The following is a 19,469-nucleotide window of genomic DNA, read 5'->3' as shown; positions in this document are numbered from 1 at the left end:
TTTATTTATGCATGAATAACACAAATAACTTGAAAATGACCTAGCCTGTTTTTCTCAGATTTAGATAGAAAAACTGCTTCCGGGCAATGTCGATGCCAAACAGTTCATGCCAAGTGTCCCGTTCTGGTGCCAATTGGTTTTTGCAGCCAAGTTGTAAACCTTCAGTAAACACGGTTTATAATGAAAGTGCAGACACAACCTGGGCCATGGCACAAGTGGAACTGATGTAAATTTACTCTGAGAATAAAATTCTAACAGGAACAGAGCGGGAGAGAAGCTGGCTCTTGAGTGTTCCCACCATAATGCAGAAAATACACAAACCATGATATTTGATGACTGAAATCCCGTTAGGCTCGTCTAGACATTTATGAAATCCCTTTGTCGTCACTGCCGAGCGGCTCCTCACTCCAAGTGACTGCTACCCAGGGGCTTTTTCAGAGCCCCCATCACCATTTAACATCTGATGCTGGGGGAAGGATCGGGGGAAGGGGACCTTGAAAATTTCAAGGTACAGGTGGCTGTGTGCACATTGCATCAGTCACGATCTATGGGAAAAAAGATCAAGCATTTTCTTTTACAATCAGTTCAGCGATATTCGTTCAGGTCAATCCTGGGGACCTGAGTCCCTGCTTGTGGCGCTGGTATTGAGTGCTGTCATGAGACTGCACCCGTGGGGCCCTGGGGTCCCAGGTGGCCCTCAGGGGGAGAAGAAAGAGAGACTTAGGCCCCCTGGGGCAGTGCCTTGAAGCCCTGAGGAGGCTCTTCCCTTTGAGAAGGGAGAGAGTGGTCTTCTTTTCGTGAAGCGGGAATTAGTCCAGGCTTCTGGGGACTCGAGAAAGCCATTTGCTTTGAGGCCCCTTAATTGCCAGAAAGAGAAAGTTCCAGAACCCAGGCCTAGGGGCACAGGATTCATGGTGCAGGATCCGGGATCTAGGACTGGGACTGGACACTTAGGACCCAGGCCCCGGAACCTGTGGCCCAGGACAAGGACCGAGGGCCCAGGACTTGCTCCGCAAGAGCAGGCTGACCTGCACAGCTTCATGTGCGGTTGCTTCCTTCAGACAGTTCTGACTTAATCAGGGCAGAAGGGACCAGAGGCTTCCAGACTCTGGGAGGAGGAGAGTGACTTGAGTCGTGGCCATGGCAGCCAGCACTATGCTGTCCTAGATCAGGGTTCCAATGCCTCATACCATACCTCAGGGCCACCGCGTTGAGGCATAGGCTGTAACCCACAGATGTATGAATGAGGTCATACTTTCCATGAAACAGATGTGGATCAGCATTCAGAGACTAAAGTCGTCCCTGTAGATGCACATCCTGACGGCCAGCAAGCCATCTTCCCAGCTGCAGGCTAATTCAACCTGCCTTGAAGTCGTCACTCACCTGCCCTCCACTCAGCGGCTGTCTATGTGCCGTCTATAGCCACACCTCCTATGTGCCCATGCTGCACGTGCCTTTTCTGGACCGTGGCTTGTCACCACGAGCCTGTCCTGTCCTGTCCTGTTTTTTTTTGAGATCTGCACCCTGACACAGCCCAGCAAAGCTACACATGCAGTGGTAATGACCATGATGTCTTAGCAAGTGTCCAGCCTGTTTTCTGGTTTTGGGGTGAAGTGGAAAAATCCCCAAACATCTTTATTTTATTTGGGAAGCTGAGGGTTTCATGTCACTGCTGACAGGCAGTGAGTAAATATCCTCCTTGGTTCGTGCCTTCCCTGGGACTCCCTTCTTCTTGTCATCCTCAGACCCACGCACCTGTCTGTCATCTCTTATTTATGGAACACCCACCGTGTCCCAGCTCTCTGTGTGTTGACCCATTGCATCCTGAACCCATCCTGTGAGGTAGAGCTGCTGTTACCTAACTTCACAGGTGAGGGACCAGAGTTCAGATGTAAGGGATCTGAGTTCATAGGTAAGGGACCAACATTCACAGATGAAGGACCAGGGTTCATAGGTTAGGGACCAAGGTTCACAGGTGAGGGACCAAGGCTCACAGGTGAGGGACCAGGGTTCCCATTGAGGGACAAGGGTTCACAGATGAGGGACCAGAGTTTACAGGTGAGGGACCAGGGCTCACAGATGAGGACCAGAGCTCACAGATGAGGACCAGAGCTCACAGATGAAGGACCAGTGTTCCCAAGTTGAGGGATCAGGGTTCATAGTTTAGGGACCAAGTTTCACAGGTGAGGGACAAGGGTTCATAGATGAGGGACCAGGGTTGATAGGTGAGGGACCAGGGTTCATAGATTAGGGACCAAGGTTCACAGATGAGGGACCAGGGTTCACAGATGAGGGACCAGGGTTGATAGGTGAGGGACCAGGGTTCATAGATTAGGGACCAAGGTTCACAGATGAGGGACCAGGGTTCACAGATGAGGGACCAGGGTTCATACGTGACGGACCATGGTTCCCAGGTGAGGGAGCAGACACCCCAGGGGCTCTATAGTCACCTCCCCTATGACAGCGGAGCTGCAGAGAGTGATGCCCAGGTAGCCAGGCTGCAGTGCTCTGGATGCTGGTGTCTCTTCATTTCTCTAGATGATTCTGATCACAGGGGATGACAGGCCAGTTTACGGTTTACCGTTACCCCTCATCCCCTTGGAGTTCAGCCTGAGGTCTGCAGTCTCCTGCCCTCCACGGGCTGTGCCTGGGCTTCTCTAGGCTGGGGTATCCCAAGGGGCCTGAAAGGAATGGAGTCCCGTGTCCCTGACCCCCTTGGCCTCATGTCTGGGTCCCCGCCTTTGTCCTGGGTCCCGCTGCTTCTGCCCATCACCTCAGTCTCCTACTTGCCTGGTCCCGCCGCCCCCTCCAGCATCTAGAGAGCAGCTGGAGCCCACTCTGGGGCCTCAGCTTCCTCCCAGGCTGCACACACTCCATCTGCTCTTGGAGAGCCGTGTGTCCCCAGCCTCCCCTCTGCACACACTGTCATGGGTCACCTATCACTGCATCTCAGGAAGCCAGGTCTGCAGCTCCCAGCAGATCTGTGGGGAAAGTTATCTTCACAACTTGTTTCTTTTCCCTGAAAAGGCAGGTTTGCTATTTTGGGCTTTGGCTTGATTCACTCAGCTATCACTTAAGTGGAGGACATTCTCTCCTGTGAAACTTAACCTGAGGCCTCTCCAGCTGCAGCGACCCTCCTGGTGCGAGTCAGAGCCCAGCCCAGGGCCTGCAGGAAGACCCTCCGTGTGCCCATGTAAGGAGGGGGTCCATCACTGTTTTCAGGAAAACAGAAGTCAGATAAAATAAAGTAAATAAGACAAAGCAAAATAAAACACAATACAGTAAAAATGTAAAGTAAAATAAAGTAAAAAAATAAAATACAGTAAAAATGCAAAGGAAAATAAAATAAAATATAAAATAAGCAAGATAAAATAAAGTAAAACATAGTATAATCAAGTAAAATAAAATATAATGAAGTAGCAATGAACTGACCTATTGAGCCTGGCCAACCCTGGCTTAACCAAAACTACTGTGAAATCATACTGGCTGATCTTGAGCCTGGGGTCCCAGTGACGGAGGGAGCTAACTCTCTGGGGAGTCTGTAAGGAACAGACCCCTTTATCATGGCCAGACTTGCATTCCTACTGTGTATCAAAGGCTTGCGGTTTACACATCCTAGTGACAGATTCTGGAAGATGCAGCCTGGGACCCAAGGGCACTGGGACTCTGCCGACTCTGGACGAGACCGTTGCTGGTCAGGGGCCCAGATTTCCTGTCTGCAAAATGAGGGAAGCTGGAAGGCGAATTTACCACCTCTCTGCCTCTGGGGTATGTGGAGTTAATTGGGAAAGCATCTTAAATGTGGGAGCTCTGATATGGTCCAGGACACAGCAGGTGTCACTGTGTCAAGAAAGGGCTTTGTCAAACCTCTGCCCCTCATCAAATTTAGGGTCTCCGTCACCATCCTCTGTCCTCTCTACAAAAACACACAACCACATATTTAAAATATGAAAGTTAAAAATAGTGAAGCATACTTCTACTCTTGTGCTGTTCTTCCCTATTATTAAAAGACCAGATTCTCTGCCACCTGAGTGGAAATTAGGAGGTGTGCTCGAGAAGGGTGGGTGTCAAGTCAGGATGAGTCCCCAGAAGCACAGATGACAGACATGTTGGCTCCTCCACGAAGGAGATTTGTGTTGCCCATGGTTTCAACCAGGAGTGATTTCTATCTCCCTATGGTTTCTCCTAGGATAGTTCTGCTCCTGGATCCCAGGCCAGCAGGCGTTTGGGAGAGCTTTGATGTGCTCATCCAGTAACAAGTCCACATCAAACGGAGTCCTTACTTGGTGGCAGCTGCTCAGATGCTGTTTCACATGCCCTTTGCTGAGAGGCTTGGAGTTTGAAGTCTCCCGGGCTAATTTAAAAGTAAGTTGATGTGGAAAGATGTTGGAACGTTCTCTGAAAACAGTAGTGGACGTTAATCTCTAATAAAACAAAATGTTACAGTTCATCTGGAAAGATTTTATACATCAAATGCAGGGTCAAAGGAAAAAAGAAAAGACAATTTGATTAACTGATGCTTTCTATGTTAATATTGACTTTGAAAGAGTTCATAGAGATAAAAAGGCCGAGGGCTAACTTGAAAGCTTAGATGCTAAAGATAGATGTAATAATACATTTACAAGGAGGAAGTGCATAATGAACATGTTTGTAGAAACAGAGCGAATGAGTGCCAGTGAATGTTAAATACCATAAGGAAAAAAGAGTATTAAAGAGAAGAAAATAAATTCATGGCCTCATCTCAACTTTGTGTTAAACTTGCTGCATTGACCTGAGCCTGGGCTGGACTGAATGCAATCGACAGCTGCCTCTCTGTCTTTGGTTCTTGTAGCTGCCCTTGGCACTCCCTTCTCCATGAGCCACCTGAGGTCCAGGGAACACCAGCCACATGGGTGGATGCTGCTCCATAGCATGGCATTTTGAACCACAACATCAAGCCTATCTCTTGTAGCCCCAGAAGCTGGCATGCATGGAGCATTCCGACACAAAAAACCAGGAGATAGTGACCCAGACCTAGCTGGGCATCTCAGTTCCACAAAGTCCTGAGACATCTAGAGCCATCCCTGAGGTGTAGCCCTCATCCTCAAGGCCCCAAAAAGCAGCTGGAGTGCCTGTCTTCACATCCATGTCCAAGTAGCAGGATAAAGAGAGATTCAAAGAGAAAGCAGAAAAGACATTTCCTGGAACCTGTCACATGACACTTTTCATTTAGTTTCAAAATAGAGGATCTATTCTGGGCAGTCATTTGTGAAAGACAAAATCCAGGGGTTCTGTTTCTATGGAACATAAGGAAAAAGGAAATTAAGGGACAACCATCAGTGTCTATAGAGAAGAGAACAATTGATGTGGACAAGGTGCTAGGCTGATGGACAAAAATAATGAAAAATATAATGGAAAAAATAATGGAAGAGAATTTGTTTGTGACTGTGTATAAGATTCTGGGAAGAACAGAATGCCATGAGCAGACCCAGGACCTATGAAGCTGACTGTTGGAGGATGCTTTTTGAGTCATAGGAGGCAAGTTATTAGATGTTAAGAGGCTAATGGGTCCTGATATAAATGGTCCAGAAAAATATGAATGCAAACAGAAACTTTTCAGAGTTACCACTCGGTCTTAGAATTGTAAGAATTTTGGACTCATCTCTTTTGACACCTAGCAAAAAACTCTAAAAACACTCCAATCACACATTCAGTCATTCCCTGGGCAGATATTTGAGCTATAAATACTCTGACAGTTCCTGGATACCAGCTCATGGGAGAGTCTTCCCCTCACCTTGTTAACAGACCTCACTAGTTAAAAAGAACTCGACCTATTCTTTAGCCAGTAGCTAAACTTTTGTTTACAGTTGTTGCCATAAGAACTGAAGTCAAAGTTAGCCATTTAGTTGATTTTGCTAAGTATCTCCAGGTAAAGAGAAAATGAATGTGTCTAGACTTAACGCATGTGGACTACCACTTTTATTAACCAGTTGAGTCACCAGGATGTCCCATCTCTTAATAGTATAGAGTTTACTGGAGGTTTCCATATCTGAGTTATTGAGCTGAATAGATGGATGTGTGGTTTTCACTGGCAATTCTTCTGTGCAGAGTTTGATTCATTTCAAGACTTATAAACTGTGCATAATTCAGCTCAACATTTCTGAACAGCTCTTGACTGCAAAAGGGCCTCTCCTTATGGAACAGGTGTTTGTGGCCATGTGCTTCTGATTAATATTGAAATTTGGCAAAACTTTGGGAAAGATTCTTCTGTATTTATTCACCAGATTTATGCTAATCCTTACAATCATTGTAGCTTATATCTCTGGGGATGAAAAGACATAGCAACAAAACAAGTTGATAAAGAATGGCACTATGTTTTTTGGTTTTGTTTTGTCTGAGTTAGTTCTACTTTGAAAGCATCAACTTTAGCATCTTGCAGATTTTGAAAAAGACATGCCATGTTGGTAATTTAATTTATGGGGTTGTAAAACAATATCTTTGGAGAAGGCAATGGCACCCCACTCCAGTACTCTTGCCTGGAAAATCCCATGGACGGAGGAGCCTGGTCAGCTGCAGTCCAAGGAGTTACTAAGAGTCGGACATGACTGAGCGACTTCACTTTCACTTTTCACTTTCATGCATTGGAGAAGGAAATGGCAAACCACTTCAGTGTTCTTGCCTGGAGAATCCCAGGGACGGGGGAGCCTGGTGGGCTGCCATCTATGGGGTCACACAGGGTCGGACATGACTGAAGCGACTTAGCAGCAGTAGCAAAGCTACTTATCTTAAAGTAGGATGGCATAGAATATAATAGATTAAAATATCATGGAATAATATAACTGAATAGGATGGAATAAAATAGAAAATATAGAGAACATGGCATCCAATTGGAGAAGGAAATGGCAACTGACTCCAGTATTCTTGCCTGGAGAATCCCATGGACAGAGGAAACTAGTGGGCAATAGCCCATGGGGTCACAAAGAATTGGGCATGACTTAAGCAACTTAGCATGCTTGCATGGCTTCCACTAAGGGTAAGAAAATTTATATGAAAAATATGTGGGCAGTCCATGTTCTAAGTGGCTGAGGACCAGGATGTGGGCTGGAGGGAGCAGCTATATGTCATCTTTGTATTCCTGTTATATATGGTAACTTGGAGATTTTCTTCCTTCATTCTCTTCTACTTTTATTGTATATCCCAGTCAAAAACAAACAAACAAACAAGAAATGATGAAAATGCTCCAACATAGACCAAACTTCAAATGTTAGATACAGACAGGAGAATAATGATCATATTTAGAATTTTATCCTCCAAATCTAAAGAAGTCATGTAATCTATTAAAAGTAGGGAAGAATAGCTTTGAGTAAAACTTGTTTCATTTATTTTAAAAGGCTACATTTACTAACCTTAAAGTTCTTGTTTACACAGATTTCCACCACCTTTGTAGAGACCTAAGCCTTTTTAAAAAGTCCCCAAATCAATAAGATTTCCTTTTCACATCACTAAGAATAAGTGTTTAAATCAAATGTACTGATCTACAAGGTGAACTAGGTTAAGGACTAGATCTGAAAGGCTAAGACAGCCCCTCCTCAAACCATCATTAACAAATACATCTTAGCATCTGTGTACCAGGAGGGCGGCAGAGATCAATTAGAATAAAAGGAGGCAAAATTCCTGTCTATATGGAGCTTACCATGGAGAAGACATTCAGCAGCTGAAATTCAGGAATTTTTTTGGAAAGAACTCTTTGGCTTCTTTATGGAATACAGAGTGGAGAGAGGCAGAGTGTTTGGCCATGAAGGGAAAGAAAGACCCTGACCATCATAAAGGAGGAGAGACAGGGTGGGCAGGGGTGGGGTCTCCCTGCAGAGACCCCCTGAGTGGGCCCCTCACCCTGCCTCTTCTGACTCTGGGTCCTCGGGGAGGGACAGAGATGTTCTCCATCTCAGGTTGCTCATCTGTAAAGTCAGGATGCTGCCTAAGGTGCCTGCTTTTGGTTGGCTGTGAAGGATAAATCAGGTAACAGATATAAAGTGCTTGCACGGTGCGTGGCACTTGGCAAGGGTTCTTGTTGTAAGTCTGACTGTAACATCTTGTTATCTGCCTGTAACATCTTCCACACTGAGTGTTGACTACGCAGGGCTTTCATTCCGCAGTATCCTGAATGAGGAAGACAACTCAGGGAATAAACATGCAGGGACTTTTGCATAAAAATTGCATGAAATTGTGCTCTGAGTAAGAAAAACCCATTAGAAAAACATCTTAAATGCTGAAGGGCCCTTTGGCAGTTAAGGAGTGGTTCTGCACATTTAACCTGCATTTGGACTCCCTGTAAAACAAATTGGTTTATCATTTCTTTATCTGGTGCTGGTTACTTTAGTTATTGCTGGTGCTGCTGCTCGGAGTATAAAATTAAACATCTTTTTTGCAGAAAAAGTTTCCTGCTGATTTTTCTCTCAAATAATACAGGGTGAATTTTAAAAGTTCTCAGACACACAAAGCGCTATCTCTTTTTAAAGCTTTAGGAGGGGGAGCTTCTGAACAAATGAACCAAACACACAATAAAAGAACCTTTTCTTTCTCTTTTCCCTTAAAAAAAATATATTGCAAGCGCACCGTCTACACATGAACCCTACCAAGCTGGTGGGGTATCTTTCTGATTAGATGACCGACTCCTATTTTTGGATTCCCCCTTTTGCTGGATCCATTTTTATTTCTTAAAAGAGAAAAAGTGCTAGCTGCCTGCCAGGCCTTAGCGCTCTGGTTTGAACAGAGACATCTGAAATCTAGGCCAGGCGGGAAGGGCTTCTTTCATCCCTACAGTCGCTCACCGTGGGGAGCGCTTGGTGTCATGTCTGCAGCTCCCCCTGAAGCCGGCTCTGCCCAGAACCCCCAGCCCCCGCGGGGCTGCGACATCTCATTAGCTGTGCAGGCCGTCTCTGAACTGCCCTGAATGTGGTCCCGCACGAGCCTGCCTGCCCCAGCTTTTGAATTCTGACAGGAAGCGAAAGGTGAGCCTTTCACAAATCCTGGAGGGCAAGGGATGGAATCTGGCAAGATCAAGAAATCCAGGTGGGGAAGAGAGACAAGTGAGTCAGATGGCGGAAGGCAAAGCCTCCCACTTCTCCTTTTACAGACTTTGAAAGTGACTTTCTGCGCTTATATTTTGGGAACTTGGAAACAAAAGGGAGAGGACAAACTTTTACAAATGGAAGGAATGAAAATGCTGCTTTACCATGAAACCCAGCTTTACCATGAACTCCTCACCATCTGACTGACTATAACCTGTCCCACCCCCACCCCAGCAGGGAGCGAAGTTGTTTACTAGAAGATACCTAGCAAAGGGCACACAAGGGGGGGCCTTCACTTCTGGCATGTTGAAGTGTTTCAGGATTTTACAAAAATTCTTCCCCAGGCCCTTGTGGCATCTACCTGCTGCTGTCCCAAAGTCAATGCCCATTTTTAGACATTTGTTAGGGCAGCACCCTGCAGCCAGGTCCGTAGATCTGCCCTGGTTACCTACGACTGAAGAACAAATCACCCCACACTTAATGGCTCAAATGAGGAACAGGAACTTATTTGGGGAGGAGACCCTGGAGAGCCCACTGTTAAGACGGTGCACCAACATGGCTGGCTGGAGCGCGATGTTGGCTGGGAGCTTGGCTAGACTGAGGACTCAGGGCTTTGCTTACCTTCCTGGGGGCCCTCAGGGGCTTCTTGGAGAAAAAGATAGTTCCTCAGGGCCTGGACAGAGAACCTGCAGTGTCCCCTCTACCACATGCCAGCAGGCAGTTGCAGAGCCCACGTTCAAGGGCAGTGGACAGCCCCCTAAGTCTTGATGGAAGCAGAGTTAGAGGCTGGGGGCTCTGTTTAAAACCAATGTCACTTTAGAAAACGCACACACTTTAAAAAGTTTTATTTTCTAAGTGTGAGAACCTGACATGCTCAAGATGAAGGAAATTGTTAACTGTTTTAAAATAAAAGTGACTTAAGTCATATTAGTCCTTTCAAAGTAAGGAGTATGTATCAAAAACTTGAAAATTAAATCAACTATATCATCTATTAGCCCCTGTATTTCTGATTCTGAGACAGTGGTTCACTTTATAGACATGTAAATTTAAAAGATTTCATCCCAGTTAAGGGCCGACTCCATGACTTTGTTGCCTTATATTTAAAGTAAAATTCCAGTAGATTTTCCAACATGACCTTTGACACCTTGACAGTAAGTAACCCACTTTCTTCCCAAGGTTTCCTGTCTTGTCGCTTAACCCACTGAGCTTAAACTGTAAAATTTTAAAGTGTATAGCCAATAATTTATAAATAACAGTAGCTTTAAAGAAATTTATATACTCTCAAAATGAGTGTGCCCTCCAGGTTCAAATACCCAAGGCATAGATTTTCAGAGGGTCTGGCAGAAGGACATTACATTTAATTTTAAATTTGCATGTAATTTGCTGTTTCATTTGCAACCATCTATTCTCTGGCAATGGCCTTTCTCTCTGTAGTCTTTAATCCTCTGATGTACTGCTCCATAAAGACGCCAGTGGGTCTCTTCACCTTTCTATCAGGGGTCCTTCAGTAGTTTTAGAAGCATGTTTTATTTCTGACATTATGAATGCAGAAATGGAGACAAATGCGTCTCAACCGCCCGCTCAAGGACACGTAGAGAAAAGCCCTCCTCCCCGCCTGAGTGCCCCCTTCCAACCAGAACTGCCTCATCATGTTCTGCTTTTAAGAAGCACTTGGTGCCTGAACTGGGACAGACCGAACGATGACCCCGTAATACGTGAAACATATTTTCCCAGAGATGCAGTGTCAGATTTCCCCCAAGTTAAAGATATTTCAGACAGTTAATACTATTTTCTTCATTTTTCATGTCAAACCAGGTGGCTTCATCTTCCCTTAGAAATTAAGTAGTTTTTCGAAACTTCAGCTGCACGCCTGGGTCCTTCACAGAAATAAAGAGTAGGGAGAACGCTTAGTCAGTAGTACTGCACTGAAGCCTAAATTGCTCAGATCAATGTCACTTTAATATTACAATAGCATTTGCACCACTTCTTTAACTATTTGTCATAACTATCTTTATGAATTTTTTTCTCAGAAATCCACTTCAGATGCTATTTTCTTTTACAACTTTCTTTTTTCTTATTTTCCCTGTCCAAAAGTTATCAGTGATGTTTTTCAACACGATGGCACTGTTTCTCCTTTAACATCAAACAGATAGTTAAGCAAAGGCTACAGTACATATTTTTCATGACATATCCTTTAAAAGAATACTCATATACAAAAGCAATGGGTATACAATTTTTAAAAAGCCCTAGAAATATGAAAACTTGGTTTGCAGAAGGAAAGTGTTTTTATGGAATTTTAGTTACTTATTGAATATACTTAATAGGAAAAACCATGAGGAAGATTGTAAGAGGTCTTAACTTAGGGGGTAAGTGAGTGGTTCTGTTTGTCCCCCTCGAAACCATGACAATAAACAAGAGTGAGAACATTTATCAAACTCACATGATAGTCAAGTGGGAACTCTGTTGAGCCCAGGAGGTTCCCAGATGAGGAAGCTCGGTTCTCAGGGCTGCATTTCAGGAGTTGGACAGAGGTCCCGGATGGAGAGAAACATAATCCCCTCAGAGATCCTGCAAGAACAAGAGGAGGGAGTCATCACTGCCTCCCATCAAAGTAATCAGAAGTGTGGGTGATGATGCATTACATCAAATTCCCTTTCTGTGCAGACCACCAACATGAAGAACTACAGGAGTCTTAGGAGTGCTCTGGCTTACTGTGACTCTGGAGTTCAGAAAGCAGAGGTAAGAGAGAGGACGACCCCTCACAGTCTGCTGGTCAGTGGCCTTGGTGACAGTGTCACTGGGAGTGTGACAATGACAGCCTCTCTCCTGCCTCCAGGAAAAGGCAAACTCCACCCCACCCCTGGAAATATAAGTTCATCTCCCCCAAAAGTAAACATGATGCTTTATTGACATGAGGCTGGAAGGAAAAGGCAATCCACTCCATTATCCTTGCCTGGAAAATCCCATGGGCAGAGGAGCCTGGTGGGCTAGAGCGCATGGGGTCACAGAGAGGCAGATACAACTTAATGACTAAACGACAAGCTGGTACTGCTCAAATTCGAGGACCACACCATTTTATTGCCACATATACTCTCTACTGAGACAGATTAAGAAAACACACACTGAGGCATGTTTTTGTGTGGGGCTGATCTCTACATGTTTAGTTAAAAGACTGCTTCTGCAAAAGATCTGTGGTGTATAATTAAGCCATAGGGAAGAAACCAAAACAGCAAGGTAACTTGACTATAGTCTAACCGTTTATGAAATCATAGTCCTTTTCAACTTCGGGGGCTATCTTCAGGAAGTTGTTGATATTTTACTTGTAAGAAAAAAACACATATAATGCAGAGTAAAATTTAAATAAGTTGAGAACAGAGAGCTTGTCTATGATGCTCATTCCTAATCCAATGATGCCAGAGCTAAAAATCTCACTGCCATCTAAATCTGATGAGCAAAGCTGCTGATCTTTGTCTTAATTAAAAAACCATAAATAACAATCACAGTCCAACTTCTTGAACCCAAAACAATCAGCAAGTTCATTGTTACTGGCAGCACTTATCTTTTTTTTAGCAAAGACGTTAGATATTTAGATGCTCAGGGATGTTTATGGAATATACTGTTAGGTATCTTAGGTCTTAAAGAAACTTGAAAGGAGATTTTAGAAATATTTATTTATTTGGCCGTGCTGCGTCTTCATTGCTACACGAGGGTTTTCTCTAGTTGCAGCGAGTGGGGGCTACTCTTTAGCTGCGATGTGAGGGCTTCTCATCGCAGTGATCTCTCTTGTAGCAGAGCATGGGCTCTAGGGTACGAGGGCTTCAGTTGTTGCTCCAGAGAGTGGTCTTAGTAGTTGTGGCACATTGGCTCAGTTGCCCAGAGAAAGTTATGTGGGATCTTCCCAGAGCAGAGATCAAATCCATATCTTCTGCATTGGCAGGCAGGTTCTTAACCACTGGACCACCAGGGAAGCCCAGAAAATTTGATTTTCTTAATTTTTGCGCCAAATGTTAAGCATTTAACTTACATGTTGTGTGAAGAAGAGAAAGGTTGTGTTTGAAGGCAGCACATTGTTCCCAGGTCTTGTTCATCTCATACAGGATGCCCCAAAGGTGGACACATCCTCCGCTTCCCACAATGCTGCTGGGTTTTGGAGACTACAGTGGCACTTGAGATGGCAACTGGGAAACAAAGAAAAATAATGATGAACTCTCTTTCTCATACTTTTATCTCCACTCCCATCTCCTCTGTATCTTTAACACACACACACACACACACACACACACACAAGCAACAAACAGCGCCTGGAGGACTGATGTCCCCAGGGAAGGAGAGAGGAGAGATGTTAAGATGTGGGGTTTCCCTGTGGATGGAGGGAGGTCCCTGTGCTGCTCTGACCAGATGTTGGCCTGGGCTCTTCTATTGGGTGTGTGTGCAGTGAACCTGTGTAGCCTCTGAAAGGAAAATAGATAGGTGTTTGTTTCCCAAGTGGCGCAGTGATAAAAGAATCTGCCTACCAATGCAGGAGACTCAGGAGATCCAGGTTCGATCCCTGGATCAGGACGATCCCCTGGAGAAGGGCATGGCAACCCACTCCAGTATTCTTGCCTGGAGAATCCCATGGACAGAGGAGCCTGGTGGGCTACAGTCCATGGGGCTGCAAAGAGTCAGACATGACTGAGCGACTCATCCATGGCACTCCTCTCCCTAGAGAAGTGACTTGCATTTTCCTAAAGCAGAGCAGACCTAGAGCAGAAGCCTGAGGTTACGGGCCCCTGCCCAGGCATGGATACTCCTATCCTGACTGCCCCCCACCCCAACTTGTCCCCACCTTGTTAGAGACCTTCCAGATTCACGTGGGGATCATCTCCTTCCAGATGCTACCCTGTGAACCTGAGGTCATCTGGAATTCCACAGAATCCCATCCCTGGGCTGAAAGGTTCAGAGCCCCCTTTTACAGATGGCATTTGGTTAGCTTACATCTGGTTTCCATTTTTTAAACGTTAACTCTAGCTTTATCATTGTGGATTTCATTTTCATTTGACAATGGGTTTAACTTTTCTTAATAATATTCTGCTACAGATTTAAACTCCTTTTAAGAAGACATCTCTGGCTTCAGTGACTAAGCAAATCTTGCCTCTGGAAAGAGAACTAAAAAGAAATCAAAACATACAACTGACATTTTTTTTTTTTGATACTGTTTTCATTTCTGTCCTTAAATTAAACACTAGCTCCTGAACGTTGAGATAAAAATAGCTGTGGTTACCTAAAATTATTTCTAGGAGATTCTCAGTCTTTTTCTTCCACCTCAAGAAAAGGATCTAAGAATATCTCCTGCTCCAGACAAGGGTCAGGAACAGACCAAAAACATACAGCCTGTCTGCTCTCCCCCAGCTCCCCGCCCCACACCCTGAGTTTCTGCCCTCCTCCACACCTATACATCCATGTTCCTGTGGGACTTTACTGAAGATTGGTCAAAATAGAAGACAAATCATGGAAAGTGAAAGTGAAAAAGTCATTCAGTTGTGTCTGACTCTTTGTGACCCCATGCACTATACAGTCTATGGAATTCTCCAGGCCAGAATACTAGAGTGGGAAGCCTTTCCCTTCTCCAGGGGATCTTCCCAAGCCAGGGATCAAACCCAGGTCTCCTGCATTGCAGGCAGATTCTTTACCGGCTGAGCCAAAAGGGAAGCCCATGAGCTTTTATTTTGCTTCCTGGAGTGGAAGCTATTTGCTGTAGCTGACACATCCAGAGTTGATTGCTACTGTTTAGTGACATGACCTTGCTTACAAGGGGGGGGGGGGGCATCCTGATGGGAATTCTCTCTGTGTTGTTCAAAGGAGGCTGGCTGGGATTCCTACCCTGCCCCCCCCACCCCATCTGAGAGACTTCTGCCTTCTGACGGCTTTCTGATCGAGTTAAACTTTTGAGGGCACATCTAGGACTCACCACGGCATACTTCAACACTTACTAACAACAGACATTGTTATGATTGGTCATGTGTCTTACTTTTTAGAAATTTGAATCAATGGCTTTAAAAAGCATGTATGGAACACTGATTCGTTTCTTTACCCACCACAGCTGCATCAAGGACACCTAAGGGTGACTGTTGTTGTTTAATCTGTAAGTCATGTTCACATCTTTGCAATGTCATGGACTATAGCCCGCCAGGCTCCTCTTTCCATGGAATTATCCAGGCAAGAATACTGGAGTGGGTTGCTGTTCCCTCCTAAAGGGGATCTTCCCGATTCTGGGATCAATTTGCATTTTCTGCATTGCAGGCAGATTCTTTACTGCAGAGCCACCAGGGAAGCCCAATAAAAGATGAACACATATCTACTTTAATCCCTACAGTGGCACTGAGGGGTATTTGATATGACTGTCCCTGTTAGAAAATCAAGACACGGAGTTTAGGAAGCTGGGCTGGGAGCCAGGCACCAAGGCTAGGAAGTAGCCATACTGATTGATCCCAGACCTATGGCCTCCTTGCCACGCTGGCCTCTCAAACAAGGGTGTTCCAGAGATTCGGAACCTGTGCTTTTTGGGTGCTCAGGTTTTACAGAGTAATCGGTTCACTCTTGCATACATTTTATAGAAGATCAGTTAAATTGGGAGAAAGGTAGTGATCGACCACTCTGTGGCTGTTGATGAATGTTGTTTACTTCTTTAAGTGGGTTGTTAATTTTTTAATACAACAGTTCTCTGGGAACCATAAGTGGTTTTTAAGAATGATAAATGTCAGAAAGATTCTAAGTCTCTCCTGGAGACTGAGGTGGGCATTGCCAGGACGTGGCAGAAGGACTGCAAACTGTGGGTTCAAGTTTCCTCTATTTGAACCCGTGCCCTGATGTTAGTCTCCTACAGATTCAAGTCTCATTTCTCTTGTCTCTCAATCACATTTGTCTCTTCATCTATGAGAGGAAGCTGCAGAGGGAACATGATGCATATGCTGTGGTCACCAGGGTCCAGGAAGGACCAGGTTTCTGGAAGCACTCCGAGATGGAGATTTTGGGGGTGAGCGCACTCTCAAGATCACAGATGGGAAGCAGTGAGGAGGCAGGACTGGGCTGCCAGAGAAGCTGGACTCTGATGCCTTCTAGTCCTTGGTAGTAACCCAGGGAGGAGCTGGGGGCTGAGGCCCCACAGGGTCTCATGAGTCGAAGCCGGGTGCCAGGCCTCTGTGTCCAGTTTGGAATAGTTGTCAGATCTAGCTGTCCCCAGTCAGAGACAGGAACCTTGGGTGAGAACCAGGGAACCTGGGGGTCAGAGCCATTCCGGGGCAAGGGCTCAGCTGCCCACACTCCTGCAGGACAGGGGGACAAGTGTGTCCATTCTGAGGGCCCACTTGGCCCACACCACACACCCATCCCACAGCAGCTACACAACTGGGATTAGTATCTTATTGTCAGTTACCACTGTCATCATCACGAACAGTGGCAGCAGGCAAGCTCCTGGCCAGAGCCATCTCAGCTCATGGCAGCAGGAAACAGTCACCTCACCTTAGAACAAGACATGACCTAACACACCACCGTCATCACTGACACAGGAGGAGAAATTTGGAGGAAATGAAATTCCTGCTGAACCTAAGAAGCGTTTTCAGCTGCTTATTTGATACTCTGATGCGCAGCTTAATACAAGCGATTGGGTTGAAATGGCACATTTTCCCTGAATATCACCACCTGAGCTGTGGATTTGGAAACAATTTTGGAAATGATTGAATTTTCATGTTTGGAAATAGGAGTTGTACAAAATTGTCACAAGTTAAATATATTCATCGGGACATTGTGAACTCTAGACAGACTTCAGACTCGTATCTGTTTCTGAATTGACATCTGACCGGTATTGAGGAGATAAAAGTGAATGAATAATGGAAGAAAATACAATAATGAGATCATGATGATGGACTCTGCAAAGAGCTCCATCCTGCAAAGCACTTGTTGTTTGTGAAGATACCTTCGGCAGAGGCCCCTCTGTCCATGGGATTCCCCAGGCAAGAATACTGGAGAGGGTTGCCTTTTCCTTCATCATGGGATCTTCACAACCAAGGATCGAACCCAGGTCTCTCTCACGCAGGTGGATTCTTTACCACTGAGTCACCAGGGAAGCCAATTAATACTTATGTAAAGTTGGCTTAAAGCTCAACATTCAGAAAACTAAGATCATGGCATCTGGTGCTATCACTTCATGGGAAATAGATGGGGAAACAGTGGAAACGGTGGCTGACTTTATTTTTCTGGGCTCCAAAATCATTGCAGATGGTGATTGCAGCCATGAAATTAAAAGACGCCTACTCCTTGGAAGGAAAGTTATGACCAACCTAGACAGCATTAAAAAGCAGAGACATTACTTTACCAACAAAGGTCCGTCTAGTCAAGGCTATGGTTTTTCCAGTGGTCATGTATGGATGTGAAAGTTTGACTATAAAGAAAGCTGAGAGCCAAATAATTGATGCTTTTGAATTGTGGTGTTGGAGAAGACTCTTGAGAGCCCCTTGGACTGTAAGGAGATCCAACCAGTCCATCCTAAAGGAGATCAGTCCTGGGTGTTCATTGGAAGGGCTGATGTTGAAGCTGAAACTCCAATACTTTGGCCACCTGATGCGAAGAGCTGACTCATTTGAAAAGACCCTGATGCTGGGAAAGATTGAGGGCAGGAGAAGAAGGGGACAACAGAGGATGAGATGGTTGGATGGCATCACCGACTTGATGGACATGGGTTTGGGTGGACTCCGGGAGTTGGTGATGGACAGGGAGGTCTGGCGTGCTGCGGTTCATGGTGTCACAAAGAGCCGGACACGACTGAGCTACTGAAATGAACTGAACTGAACTGAACTATTAATAAAACCTTGTAATTCACAATTGTCATCCAACCTGTTCAACGGGGAAAGGATATCAAGCTCAGGTATGTGGTCCAAATGATTTCAGGACATATAAGAGATGAATAAGAATGTCTAGGATGAGAAGACATGGCTGGTGCTGATCATGTCCCCACAGAAAACAACCTTGAAACATGAAAGTCCCTAAATTTTCTGACTTCGGTTGGTATGACAAGCCAGTTAGGATCAACCTGGATTTTCAAAGTTGCAAAGGGCAATGTACAAAAACAATGCTGATGAGCTGGTGTATTTTGAATGGTTTGACCATGGTCTTAAGGCTCCAAATTTAACTCATCTTAGAAGACATTGTGTTCCATCAGCAGTTTAAAGTTCTCATTTTAAGAGAAGGGTGGAGTGAAGCAGTCACAAAAATAATGAGTCTGAAGATTCCGCCTTTGGCAGCAAATGGAAGAAGCCATTTCAGAAAAAGTACAGACATCAGATGAGCTTTTCAGCCCCCAGCAGAAGCCTGGGCAAGGGCACTGGTGTTGGTCCTTCCCTGGTCATGACTGGCCATGGCCTGTGTTCCTTGCTGAACTTACACAAGTATGTGAAGCCCCCGCTGGTGGGACCAGCTGGCCCATGTGGTTCAAGAGGTCACTGGTGGCAGCCAGTGACCAGAATTTCCAGCCACAGGTTCTTGTGACCAGACCTCAGAACTCTGCCTCCTGTGTCTCAGAAATGCTGCTTTACCCACTTGAAACCAAGTGGGCTATGTATCAATAGGAGCAGATTTTTTTTTCTTATTGTTTTAATTGAGTGCTAAGTGATTTGATACAATTTCAGTACCTACTCCAGTCTTAAAGCTTTGAGCTATTCAAAAACAAAATTACTCACTTTTCTTTTTCTTTCTCTTTTTCCTTACCATTTTGAGAGACCAAACCCAATTAAAAGTAGTGTTCATCTTTCTGGCCCATTATTTACCAATTTTGTTAACCTTCATAGTCTCCTTGGTTTTCACTGTAATCTTTAGCTTCTGGAAAGCCAAGCTGCTGATGCCTAGGACTGTAAGACCATAAGGGATGCAGAGGGGAAGACCAAGGATGAAGGACATGATGATAGGGGCATCTCTGACCTGGAAGCCCCACACAGAGGGGAGTGTATGCTCTTTGCAAAGATCCTCGTTGTTCTGAAGACAGAAGAGGCGAGTTCAAGGTGAGTTCAGTGCGTGGAGAGTCAGCAGAAATGAGGGAAGTTCTCTAGTGTAGGATTAAGTATGAATGTTTTACCTGCATGGTCCATCCATGATTTTATTTCCTCACTCCTGTTTCTTAACAGTGAAAACAACAAAAACAACTGCTGGCCATTCTTCACAGGCTAGTCCACATCTCAGTTCTTATAGGTTTTACATATCGGCTGTTGGGGCCCTAAGTGTTTGCAGGTAAAGCTCACACTTTATACATGTATACACTTTAAGTACCAACTGTATACATAAATCTACACTAAGCATGTCTGGTTACGCATATTTATTAAATACCAACTGTATATCTGCATAAATACTAAGCATCGGCTGTGTGTGTGTGTGTGTGTGTGTGTGTGTATG

At 45.0% G+C, this 19,469-nt stretch overlaps 1 long non-coding RNA gene across 5 annotated transcripts in view; it reads left to right on the top strand.

Moving 5' to 3' along the window:
- The window catches only part of LOC122681726, a 92,222-nt gene that overhangs the window by 17,230 nt on the left and 55,523 nt on the right, over positions 1-19,469 (top strand). The window contains exon 1 of one of the 5 annotated variants that reach the window (XR_006337090.1): positions 11,712-11,789. The exons of the other annotated variants lie outside the window; for them this stretch is intronic. This is a non-coding gene — a long non-coding RNA (uncharacterized LOC122681726). Of the gene's footprint in view, positions 1-11,711; positions 11,790-19,469 lie in introns of those variants that run through there. 5 annotated transcript variants of the gene reach the window in all.

Source organism: Cervus elaphus, chromosome 23, assembly GCF_910594005.1.
Source record: "Cervus elaphus chromosome 23, mCerEla1.1, whole genome shotgun sequence".
Lineage (NCBI taxonomy): Eukaryota > Metazoa > Chordata > Mammalia > Artiodactyla > Cervidae > Cervus > Cervus elaphus.
The sequence above is the reverse complement of the archived record's forward strand: the minus strand, read 5'-3'. Positions and strand labels throughout refer to the sequence as shown.